General features: G+C 40.5%; 1 long non-coding RNA gene across 1 annotated transcript in view; it reads left to right on the forward strand.

Moving 5' to 3' along the window:
• Positions 1 to 12430, forward strand: part of LOC128779204 (uncharacterized) — a 124125-nt gene that overhangs the window by 33372 nt on the left and 78323 nt on the right. Inside the window, exon 2 of the long non-coding RNA XR_008425112.1 lies at positions 9248 to 9326. This is a non-coding gene — a long non-coding RNA (uncharacterized lncRNA). The remainder of the gene's footprint in view (positions 1 to 9247; positions 9327 to 12430) is intronic.

Genomic DNA, 12430 nt, shown 5'->3' on the forward strand with positions numbered 1-12430 from the left:
AGAGAAAACAAAATGGAGATAAGCAATCTATTAGATGCAGAGTCCAAAACACTGGTTATAAGGATTCTTAAGGAACTTAGTGAGGACCTCAGCAGCATAAAAAAGACCCAGTGAGAAACAAAGGATATGTTAATTGATATAAAGAACAATTTACAAGGGAACAACAGTAGAGTGGGTAAAGCCAAGAATCAAATCAATGATTTGGAACATAAGGAAGCAAAAAACAACCATGCAGAACAACAAGAAAAAAGAATCCAAAAAATTGAGGATAGTATAAATAGCCCCTAGGACGATTTCAAGAGGTCCAACCCTCATATCATAGGGGTGCCAGAAGGAGAAGAGAAAGAGCAAGAAACTGGAAATCTATCTGAAAAAATAGTAAAAGAAAACTTCCCTAATTTTCTGAAGGAAATAGGCATACACGTCCAGGAAGCACAAAGAGTCCAAATTATGATGGATGCAAAGAGGCCCACGCCAAGACATATCAAATTAAAAGGCTGAAGGTTAAAGATAAAAAGAGCCTCTTTAAAAAAATATTTTATTTATTTATTCTTAGATAGAGGGGAAAGGAGGGAGAAGTGAGGGAGAGAAACATCAATGTGTGGTTGCCTCTTGTGTGCCCCCCACTGGGGACCTGGCCTGCAACCCAGGCATGTGCCCTGACTGGGAATCGAACCAGTGACCCATTGGGTCACAGTCCGACACTTAATTCACTGAGCTACACCAGCCAGGGCAAGAGAGCCTCTTAAAAACGGCAAGAGAAAAGAAGTTAGTTACCAGATAGTTGCCAGATGGGATGGGGGAGAGGGAGAATGAGTGAAGAGGTGAGGAGATTAAGAAGTACAAATAGGTAGTTATAGAATAGCCATGGGGATGTAAAAAGTATGGCATAGGAAATGGAGTAGTTAAAGGACTTATACACATGACCCATGGATGTAAATAATGGTAGGGGGATTGCCTGAGGAAGTAGGGGGCACTGGGTGGAGGGGGGCAAAAAGGGGAGTCAGGACAATTGTAACAGCATAATCAATAAAATATGATCAATAGAAATAATAAATCAACAAACAAGTGCTGGGGAGAATGTGGAGAAAAGGGAATCCTTTTGCACTGTTGGTGGGAATGAAGATTGGTGCAGCCTCTGTGGAAAGCAGTATGGAGATACCTCAAAAAATTAAAAATAGGTCTGCCTTTTGACCCAGCAATCCCACTTTCAGGAATATATCTGAAAGAACCCAAAACACTTATTCAAAAAAACATAAACACCCGTATGTTCATTGCAGCATTGTTTACAATTACTAAGATAAGGAATTACCAAGATATGTCCATCAGTAGATGAGTGAATAAAACAACTATGGGACACTTACACAATGGAACACTACTCAGTCACAAAAAAGAAGAAAATTTTACCCTTTGTGACAGCATGGATGAACCTGGAGAACATTATGCTAAGTGAAATAAGCCAGAGAAAGACAAATACCATATGATTTCACTTATATGTGGAATCTAATGAACAAACTGAACTAACAAGGAAAATGGGGACAGGCCCATAGATAGAGAGCAGGATGACAGCTATTGGAGTGGGGGGTGCGGTTAGAGGGTAGAGTGGTCGAGCAAAAAGGAAAAGGACTCATGGACACGGACAACAGTGTGGTGATTGCTGGGGGAGGGGAGTAGAAGGGGGTTAATGGTAATGGAAAAAATAAAGCGATAAATGGAAACAATAAAACAACATATTGTAGGTATTAACATATCTATAAATACATAAAATTTAACTTTATGCTATTATAAGTAGCAGTATTTAAATTGTTTTTTGTCTTTAAAAATGCCAGTGTATCTCAATAAATTTATATAAGTATGATATTGGCTGTTAGTTTGAGATAAATATTTTTATTATATTAATGAATATTTCTGTGCCTTTTTATTTAAAGTCTGTTTCAGGGACAGATGTTAAATATTATCTAACTGGTTTTTTTTGCCTCTCAAGGGACCACCGTGCAGGTTTTCTCTTTCCCTTTATTGATATGATTGATATGAACAGGTTTCCTAATATTTTCAGCCTTGCTTTCTTTAGTTAAGCCTTCCTCAACTGTGGTCTATTACTCTTTTGAGTAATTTCTGAGTATTATTTACTTGTGTTTACTGTAGTCTTTTCCTTGTGCTATCATGTTCAGAGCTGGCTCTCAGAGTATGTTAGCTTTATGAAACTCACAGGGATGCTTTCTCTCCCTGCTCTGTTCAGGAACAGTTTACACCCCATGGAAATAATTTGTTCTTTGAAATTTTGGAAGCACACACATTTGAGTATAACTTTAGCAGCATCCCATAAATGTTGACATATAGATAGTGTTTTCATTGTCATTATAATCTAAATAGTCTGTCACAGTGGTATATTTAGAACCCTGCCTTTTAATGTCCAGGAGACACTTGAGAGTACTTTTGTTTGTATGATTTTTTGTTATTAAGTTAAATTTTATTGCTTTATAGTTGGAGATTGTAATCTGTATAATTTCTATTCCTCTTGTGTTATTTTATTTTTCTCTAAGCTTGTCTTCTACTTCACACATAGACCTTTTTTAGTATCTACTCAGCTATACAATATTACATTGAATCTTTGAATTCAGAAATTAGAATTTTCATCAAAATTCTTTCTTTCCTGATCTCAGATAATTTTATGAGCATCTGCTTTCATCTCACACTTGCAGTGCCCTTTGGAAACTGAGAACAAAGATTACACAATTTCTTTTAAATGCCCCTGTTTCTGAAAATGACTGTGGATTTCAGAAGATGACATTTGTTCCTCTTATGAAATACGATAGTTTCGATGGCTTTCTGTTTATTCTCCCTTCAGGGGGAAGGCACCTGTTTGTTCCAGATTGGCTTAGAGAGTTTGGGTTGCATGGTTGTGTGTGCATGTGTGTGTCCGAGAGTGGATGGCTCCATCTCTTTCACAGTCTCAGTCTAGCAGGAGGGAGGCAGGAGAGATCAGCTTTTCTCTGGTTTACTCACGGCTGTTCCTGCTGCCAGGACACCAGCCCTGCTTCAAGGCCAGTCCTCATACAGCATCTGGAAGCCTGAACCAGGGCTGCAGGGCACCTCAGCAGGGACCCTCCTTTCCTAGGCTGATCCCCAGTGGAGCAATACTGAGGCCTGTGCTCCATGTGCACCTTCTGTGTGGCTCCTGCTTGGTAGAAGGTCCCACTGGAGCTGAAAGAATACAGATGTTTCACCCAGCTGTTCAACATGACACTGAATATTAAGTATTAGAGGCAATGCATCCCCTTCTCTCTGCAAAATACCCTCTGCTCCAGCAGTACCTATCTTTACTCCTTTGCATCCTAGGATTTTAATGCAGTTTTTCTGGTTTCTCTTGCATTTTCTGAGCAAACAGCACAGTAGTAGATGGTTCTTCCTTTTCATTTAATCCCATCTCACTTTACCTACATGATTTCTTCACTGATTCTGGCATATACATAATCTTTCCTTGAACTGCTGCACTGGATATCTTTTCATAACATTTATAATAATTTCTGTAGGGTCCTGGCTGGTGTGGCTCAGTGGATTGAATGCCAGCCTGAGAACCAAAGGGTCACTGGTTCGATTCCCAGTCAGGGCACGTGCCTGGGTTTTGGACAAGGTCCCCAGTTGAGGGCGCTGGAGAGGCAACCACACATTGATGTTTCTCTCCCTCTCTTTCTCCCTCCCCCTTTCTCTAAAATAAATAAATAAATAAAATCTTTAAAAAAATAATTTCAGTAGGAATGGGGGAGGGGCAATTGGTTTTTTTACCCATTCAACAATATTTATTATTTTATAATGTAAGCATATATATTTTAAATTTTATTTTTCAATTATAGTTTACATTCAGTATTATTTTTTGATAGTTTCAGGTGTACAACATAGTGGTTTGATAAACTTATTTTAAAAAATCTTTTTTTTTTTGGATTACCATTTATTCCCCTTATACCCCTTGCCCCCAGCAATCACCACACTGTTGTCTGTGTCCATGAGTCCTTTTTCCTTTTTGCTCAATCACTCCACCCCCTAACCTCCCCTCCCATTCGCTGTTATCCTGGGAGGAACAATCTGATGTTCGTACATATATCATCTTGCCTGCTCTCCCCATTAATTCTGAATGTTTTCTGTTGAGCTCTTTACATACCTCTACCTACATGACCAGTCAAGAGCAGGCTATGAATTTTCTCACATTTTCCACAACCAAGGCTTTGCATATCATTTAAATTTTATTAACACCGGGAGGGATCCAATGCATACCCCCACTTTCCTACTCCCAAACCCAGGCTTTAAATATCAATATTTTTGCTGGCAGAGATTCATCTAAAATAAGGATTGAATCTCCAGTTTTCTTTTTCAGTTTCAGGAGTAAAAAAGTAAGTAATATGAGAGCACTAGATAAAAGACATTTTCTGGTAGTCATTTAATGAAATAATTGGGTTAATATGCCTGGGTCTGTGTCTTTACAAGTAAAATCCACGCTGTTGCTTTCACACTGGGAGAATCACCCCTGGAAGCCGGCAGGCTGAATGTGCAAACAACAGCTTGTCTTCCCCGATTGCTCCCACCCCCACTCTTGTATTCAGCTTGTACCCCCCAAAACAAGACAATAGGACAACACTTTAAATCTCTTCTGAAATGTCCACATAGCAATGGCTCTACCAGCCATCACAAATGTCAAGACTAAGCCCCTGGATTAGCTGGGTGAGTCCCCTGGGAAGGCCGTGTCTGAAAACATGAGCCAACTGAGGATGGCGTGGTGGGGAGACACAACATCTGTAGCCATTTTCCAGCTGTACCTCTTTTTCCCTTCTTCTGTGAGGGGCACAGCCATCTGGTCACATAGATTAGTGGTTACGAGTCCCAGTTCATCAAGAGGCAGTGCACAGGAAGGGCAGCCAGCTCAGGCTGCCTTGATGATATTCTCAGACTGGGGGGCTTAAACAAAACACATTTATTTTCTCACTGCTCTGGAGGCTGGCACGCTCAAGATCAAGGGGCTGTTAGGGTTCAGCTCTTGGTAAAGGCAGTCTTTCTTACCTGCTTCTAGTGACCTCACATGGCCTTTACTCAGTGTGTGTGTGGGACAGAGGGCAGGAGAGCAAGCTCCCCAGTGTCTCTCCTTCTACTGGCCCCAACATTATCAGAACAGAGCCCCACCTCATTTGACCTTGACTACTTTCCTGTAGGCCCTGCTTCCAAATACAGTTACACTGGGGGTTAGAGCAGCAACATATCAATTTGGGTGGGGACACAATTTCATGCGTATTAGGTAACCTGGGTCATGAGGGTAGATGTGGAGAGGTTTGGACAGGAATCAGGAAACACTTGTCTTCCCTAGTTGCTAAGTGGACTCAGCAAGTCATTTCACATTCTGGGTCTTAACTACCTCATCCGAGGTACTTACACGAGGAAATCACCAGGCTCCTGCCAGCTTGCCCCTCCAGGGTTTTATGGTTCCCATGAACAGCAGACATGTTCCAGCCTGTCTAGGCAGGTCAGTTGCCTGTTACCCCATAGGCATGTTACCCTTGTCCAGCCATTGTTCCTGTGCCTATGGGCACCACTATGTCCAGAAGGACTTTCTGTTACCAGACTGACCAATGAGATCCTGTCAGTCTTTCAGAATACCTCACATTCATCTATCCATTCAGTTACTCTATTTTTATTTTTAACTGCTTTGTTCCAGGCACCATTCTAGGTGCTGGGGTTGTCCCTGGTTGGATGAAGCCTACATTCTAGTGGGCATGCATGAACAAGAGACAAATAAGCAAATAAACAATCAAACATCGTGTGTTAGATGGTGATCAGTGCTATGGCAAAGAATACAGCAAGGCAAGTGGGTAGAAGGTCCTGGCAGGTGGAGGATTGGAGGGCTGTCACTGTCCACAAGAAGGTCACAGAGGGTGAGGATGGGAACCAGTGAGTTGGGCTAGGGAAGAGGGTTCCAGGTGGACAGGACAGTAAGTGCCTGGTATGTGCTGGGAGCAGCTGGAGAATGAGCAAGGCAAAGGGTGAAAAGAAATAAAATCAGAAAAGGGGTGTGAACCAGGTCACATGAAGCCCTGAAGCTACCGCTTTTAAGTTTTCATTGACTTCAAGTAGTTGCCATTTCTGTTTTGGCCAGATGTTATCCTTCACTTGTTGGAGATTGGTTTGTTAGGAGCTTAATCCTCTACACTGAAAGTAGAATTCTCTGAATTTATAGTTAGAGTGTTTTAAGCAGCTGATTTGATTTTCATTTGAGGTGAAAATCAAATCAGCTGCTTAAAACACTCTATTTTTCCCATTTGTTATTTAAAACATCAAAACTTTTCACTGTGGCCCACCACAGGCCCTTTCTTGCCATCCTCCCCTCGTCTAGGCTGCCTCCCTCTCCCAAGCCTCCCTCAGCTCCGGCAACCCTGGCCACCCATCACCGGTTGCTGCCACGAGTCCACCAAGCTTGCCTTCCCTTGGGGCTATTGATTCAAAAGGTTTCCCTGTCTGGTTTTTGCTTCTTACCCTACAGATCTAAGTGCAAATGTCCTCTTCTCCCCGGCAGGCTGAAAGTGGCATTTACCTAATACTTTTAACAATTTGTAATTACTTAACTCATTGCTTTTTCACTTCATTTGTTTTGGGTTTTTTTTCCATTTAAACTTTACACTACATGAGGGCAGGAACCACTACTAGCATTGTATCTAAGGGTCTGGCACATGATACATACTCAAGATATTTGCTGAGTGAATAGTTGAGGACTAGGTGAATTCAGTATTTGATTTCAATGCCTAAATAAACTGGAATTTTCTGAAGGTTTCCTGGGAAACTAGAGGTAGAAGTGAGCTTCCTGCCCTCCTCTTCCTTCACATATCAGCATCATTCAACTTAGTTGATTATTGTCTTTCTAGATTCATAAGATTCTTTTAAAGTTTAATTTTACCAGTACCCCAATTACAATCAAATCTGTCTTTTTCTCTTCACCAATGATTTGCCTAATTTGATTCACTTTATATTAATTGTATGAGAAAAGTACAATGTTGATAAGTAAATTATAAATGACTTATTTTTGGATTGGAAATGGAATGAATTAATATGTAAATTAAAATGTAATTACTTATTACTACATTAAAAATTGACAAAAACTGGCCTGTGTGGCTCAGTTGATTGGAGCATCACCCTGTAGCCAAGAGGTTGCGGGTTCGATTCCTGGTCACGGCACATGTCTGGGTTGTGTGTTCAATCCCTGGTCTGGGCACATATGGGAGGCAACCAATGGATGTTTCTCTCTTGTATCAATGTTTCTCTCTCTCCCTTCCTCTCTCTTTTCCTCTCTCTCTAGAAGCAATGAAAAAAATATCCTTGGATGAGGATTTTAAAAAAATTGATGAAATTTGTTTTCTTAACAATGGATTAAAGAAAGAACTCTTGTTTTTATGTTTTTACATGATGAGATAAGAGCAGGTTTTAAGCTTCTGTGTCTAACCTATTTTTTAAAAATAACAGAGTTATTATAGTCACATAGTAATAGCGTTATTCTTTATATCCAATAAATGAGTAGTCACTTTAAATATATTCATCCCTCACTGAATATATTTAAAACATATAAATATATTTTATATATTTTTATATAAATGTGGCTCAGTGGATTGAGTGCCAGCCTGTGAACCAAAGGGTCGCCAAAGGGTTCAATTCCCAGTCAGGGCACATGCCTGGATTGCTGACCAGGCTCCAGATAGGGGGCACTGGAGAGGCAACCACACACTGATGTTTCCCTCTCTCCTTCCCTTCCCGTCTCTAAAAATAAATAAATAAAATTAAAAAAAATAAATATATTCATTACTATATTTATCTTTTTACTTTTTAAAAAAGTACTTCATAAATATTTATCTGCTGTATAAGGGCATTATGTATTGAGATCTGCTGCAAAGTTAACTTGTAATGATACAAGTCATAGTCCTGATGAAAATCAGTTTGAGAAAATGTTACAGAATTGTTATCATTTGTATTCTCATTAGTTAAATATTGACCTTATACTTTGTATGAATTATTTAACACATGGTCCATTACAGATATAAAAGGAAAAATTCTACAAGCACAACTAGAAGGAATTCAAAACCATCATGGCTATTGGGATCCAACTTGTTACAGAACCCCGCCAATGGTGTTCTGAAACAGCTGTAGGGTTTGAATGCCTGCCACCAAGAAGCGTGACTCCCAATGTAAGAGTTTGGTGAAAAAAGAAATGAGTTGTTTATTTAAAGGTTATACAAATTTAGAATAATTGCAGATTTCTGCCATTAAGTTCCACTCCCTTTAAAACCACCCCCAAACACACAGTCCTGCCTCCCTTTGTCAAACCAGGCCAGTTTCAGAACAGGCCAGTCGGAAGTACTGTCGTTCAGAACAGCAGAAACCTGCAGCTCAGCTTTCCCGGTTACTGTCCAGCTCCAAGTGTCCCTCACAAATCCGGGTGGCTAGGCAGGTCCTGGACAGCTCCATCAGCTCTGCTGCTGTTTTCTCCAAGCAGACTCGAATCTGGTTGACTGGGCAGGTTGCCCACCGCACCACTAGCTCCAGTGACTTACTAGACTTCTGGCTTTCAGACTTCCTCTCCTTTACTCCAGACCACGTGGCTTCTCCCTACTGTCTCTTTTAGCCTTCCCAGAGGACCACCTCTCTTACACTCCAGACCTCCTGGTGAACCTTTTCTTTCCGCCCACCCTCATTTAAATGCTTGACCCGGAGCTTCCTGCATGACCTCATATCCAGCCGTTTCTATGATGTGTTAGTGTCCGCCATTTTTGCCAGTTCCCTAGTATCTTTTACCTTCTTTTGGCTGCCATCTTTAGTCAGGGCAAAAGTTCCCAGCGACCACAGGAACATCCAGGGTGGGCCATCGCCCTCTGCCTCTTGCACAGGTGCTACATCCCAGCTGTGTCACAAGGCTCTGAACGTTCTCAGTCCTGTACACAATTCGCCCTGAGTGGCAGCCCTCTTCCCTTCAGGATGCAAAGTATCTTAAACTCTGTACCATCCACTCTTCCCTTTGCCCAATGAAGGATTGAGGGGTTGTTCTCATTTTCAGGGGACCTCTGCTTTGCACCCCATTACAAACTGAGTAACTAACTGGGTGAGCCATGAGTCTGTTCACTTTGAAATTCACCAGCCACAGCACATCTGCTCACTGGATAGGAAATGAGAAGTTAACAAAAAGTGTTATTTTTTTTTTAAGATTTTATTTATTTATTTTTAGGGAGAAAGAGAAGGAAAGAAACATCCATGTGTGGTTGCCTCTTGTGTGCCCCCTACTGGAAACTTGGCCCACAATCCAGGTATGTGCCCTGACTAGGAATGGAACTGGTGACCCTTTGGTTTCCAGGCCAGCACTGGACCCACAGAACCACACCAGCCAGGGCCAAAGTGTTGTTTTTTAAAGGGAAAATATTTTAATCGTTGAGTTATTTATTGACTGGTTAAAAAAAAATTCTATTCTATTAACCAGCTGACAAAAACTAGAAAGGAACAGGTGCCAATGAGAATAACAGGAACTCTCCATTAAATCTCCAAGTGTTCTCTAACAACCTGCTGGGCAGAGCCACCAGCACTAAGGAGAGGCCAGTAAAGGGATTTAAGCAGGGAACACATAATCAGATTTTCCTTTTCATAAAGTCATTCTGGATTGAAGAATTAAGCCACTGAAGGCAAGGAAACAATTGGGAGCTATTGCACTGGGCCCTCAGGTGAAGAAGGTTAATGAACAGGGATTTGAAGAGGTGAAGTGAAGAGATTTTTAGGAGATGGAGTCCACAGAACATGGTGATTCAATTGGAGGAGAGTGGGAGGAGAGAGAGTAAAAGGGCAAAGACACTGGAAGGCATAGTTCAGGGTGCCTTAGATAAGGAATTCAGGGGAGAGCAGGTTTGTAGGGAGAATTTTCTTGGGGCATGTTGAGTTCTAGTAGCCTGTAGGATTTATACCTGGACTGGCCCGGGGCACTGGCAGTTAAAATTTTAAGTCAGGGCTTTAGGGTACACCATTGTCCTGGATGAAGACATATATTTGGGGATTTTTAGATCATAGTGTTTTTTAAAAAATATATATATAGTTTTATTAGTATTATCAAAAATGTTAACATTAACTTAAGTGAATATTCTACACTGCTGAGAATGTAGAGAGAAATGTAGATCTGACTGAATTTTCTGGAAAATAATTTTTTTGATATATTTATTGATTATGCTATTACAGTTGTCCCATTTCCACCCCTTCACTCAACTCCATCCTGCCCATCCCCTCCCTCCCACATTCCCCCCCTATAGTTCATGTCTATGGGTCATACTTATAAGTTCTTTGGCTTCTACATTTCCGACACTATTCTTACCCTCCCCCTGTCTATTTTCCACCTATCATTTATGCTACTTATTCTCTGTACCTTTCCCCCCTCTCTTCCCCTCCCAATCCCCTATTGACAACCCTCCATGTGATCTCCATTTCTGTGGTTCTGTTCCTGTTCTAGTTGTTTGCTTAGTTTGCTTTTGTTTTTGTTTTAGGTGTGGTTGTTAATAACTGTGAGTTTGCTGTCATTTTTACTGTTCATATTTTTTTATCTTCTTTTTCTTAGGTAAGTCCCTTTAACATTTCATATAATAATGGCTTGATGATGATGAACTCCTTTAACTTGACCTTATCTGAGAAGCACTTTATCTGCTCTTCCATTCTAAATGATAGCTTTGCTGGATACAGTAATCTTGGGTGTAGGCCCTTGCCTTTCATGACTTGGAATACTTCTTGCCAGTCCCTTCTTGCCTGTAAGATCTCTTTTGAGAAATCAGCTGACAGTCTTATGGGAACTCCTTTGTAGGTAACCGTGTCCTTTTCTCTTGCTGCTTCTAAGATTCTCTCCTTCTGTTTAATCTTGGGTAATGTAATTATGATGTGCCTTGGTGTGTTCCTCTTTAGATCATAGTGTCTTAAAGGCATAATGTGGAACTGCATGTGGAGAGACATTTTGTGTTGTCAAAATGACTGGAAAGGGTGCTACTGGCCTTTAAAATCAATGGGGAAGGAAAGAAGGATGCTAGACTCTTATAAAACCAAAGATGAGGAACTGGACATCTGAATACCAATTAGGACTCTTAAAAAATGGTGAGTGTGGTGGTGGAAACCATAAACCTGTGTAGAAGGGCACAGAACTCTATCATCGCTTATCTGTCTATCAACATTCTAAGCAAGGGAAACTGCCAATTAAAATCTTGCAACTACATGTGTATCCAGAGGTAATCATAGCAAGTCATCTGGAGGTACATTCTTTAATATGGTAAATGTCAATAGGTTTGCTTTCTGTAAGTTTATAAATACAAGGGAAGACATTTTACTCTCTGAGGGAGGGTGTTAGAAGACTCTTTGCTTTGCCTTTCTCTCTCTGACTTGGTAAATTCTGTCCTTCCCCAAACTGCTTAAGATGCAGAAATCTGGGTGGGAGGTATGGGTATCATCAAATATTTTGTATAAGGGACTCAGAGGGAGAAAGGGCCATGAAATTTTCCTACCTCCTCTTCTCAAGTTCAAAGTTAGAACAATCTGTTTGTAAAACTTGGAGGACCCTGGTCAAAACTCTAGGGCAGTAGAGGGCAAGAAAATCCCAAATAAAATGACTTTGGGTCTGGAAATAGATGTTACCAGCGGGCTGACCCTTGCTCTGGAGGCAAAAAAGGTCAGTTCCAGGGCTCTGAGGTGGCAGGTAACTGAATGCAGCACTGGTTCTCCACACGGCACACCAAAAAAATATGAGTGGAAGTAACCAGCAGATTAAATAACTCTGAATCCCTAGGAGTAGGCGCAGGCATGAATATTATTAAAACAGTCTCCAACCTATAGGGTAGGAGAAAATATTGGCAAATCATATATATCTGATTAGGACCTTGTATCTAGAATATGTTGCAGGTTTTTTTGCAATTTTTTTAATAATTCAAAAATAAAAAGACAACCCAATTGAAAATGGAAAAATAACCTGAATAGACATTTCTCCAAATAAGATAAGCACATGGCCAATAAACACAGGAAAAGATATGCTCTATATCATTAGCCATCAGGTTGCAAATCAAATAAGAAACTTTGCATTCATGAGGCAACTAGAACCAAAAAGTCTGATAATAACAAGTGTGGGTGAACATATGGAGAAAGCAGAACTCTTATACAGTAGTCCCCTTTACTCATGGGGGATAGGTTCCAACACCCCCAGTGGATGCCTGAAACCACAGGTAGTACCAAACCTGATATATGTTTTTTGCTATGTATATATACTTATGATAAAGTTTAATTTATAAATTAGGCACAGTAAGAGATTAACAGCAACTAATAATACAATAAAATGATTATAACAACACAGTAAGGGTTACTTGAACACAAGCACAATCTATCTGATAACTGAGATGACTAC

This window comes from Desmodus rotundus, chromosome 9, assembly GCF_022682495.2.
Source record: "Desmodus rotundus isolate HL8 chromosome 9, HLdesRot8A.1, whole genome shotgun sequence".
NCBI lineage: Eukaryota > Metazoa > Chordata > Mammalia > Chiroptera > Phyllostomidae > Desmodus > Desmodus rotundus.